At 38.3% G+C, this 872-nt stretch overlaps 1 protein-coding gene across 3 annotated transcripts in view; it reads right to left on the reverse strand.

The window, feature by feature from the left end:
- Positions 1-872, reverse strand: part of LOC106881302 (glycine receptor subunit alpha-1) — a 236,793-nt gene that overhangs the window by 147,410 nt on the left and 88,511 nt on the right. The gene's annotated exons all lie outside the window — the stretch shown is intronic.

The raw sequence follows: 872 nt of genomic DNA on the forward strand, positions 1-872 counted from the left end.
CAAACACACACACACACACACACATACGTACCTCCCCCTACACACACGTATACGACTAGCTTCTTCTAGTTTCCGTCTACGAAATCCCCTCACAAGGCTTTGGTTGGCCCGAGGCTATAGTAGAAGACACTTGCCCTCGGTGCTATGCGGTGGGACTGAACCCGAAACCGACTGGTTAGAAAGCAAACTTAAAGATGGCTGTCTAATTTCGTAATGCACTTCATCAATGTTTAACCTGCTCAAGAGAGTCTGATATTTGTCGCTTTTCTCTCTTCTCTTTTTGTTTGGCCTTTTATTCCTTTATGTTTGTTTTCTGACGATAAACAAACTCTACACAAACAGGAATTTCATACAGTTTTTTTTTTATGTACCAATGCCACAGTTATCATTAATTAATTATTTATATCACGCAATATACACATTATGGGTTTGTTTTTCCGGTGTTAGCTTTTCGATGTTTATACGCTAGGGATGATCATGGATGAAATGCTTTTGATTGTAAGCCAGCTCGATCAGGGCTGACTTGAGACAATAACAGCAGTAAAAACAGAAACAGGTCTTCGAGGTCAGCACAACCAAATTCCAGAAACAACTTCCCCGCTTCAAATTCTCTCCAGCATCGCTCAATTTCTGTCGGTGAATATTTATGGTTAAAAGCATTTCTCTGCGTTCATTCACGTCCACACTGATGACCGTTTATTTATATACGCATAGGTAAATATATGGAGACGATATAAAAAAAAATGAAGCAAACACATCATTATTTGTGTACACATCACGTATTTGGTACCACATGTGTTTATGATCACGTGCATTTATGCATGGGCATTCATCTCGTGTGTGTGTTTATATATATATATATATATATATAT

This window comes from Octopus bimaculoides, chromosome 13 (assembly GCF_001194135.2).
Source record: "Octopus bimaculoides isolate UCB-OBI-ISO-001 chromosome 13, ASM119413v2, whole genome shotgun sequence".
Taxonomy (NCBI): Eukaryota; Metazoa; Mollusca; class Cephalopoda; order Octopoda; family Octopodidae; genus Octopus; species Octopus bimaculoides.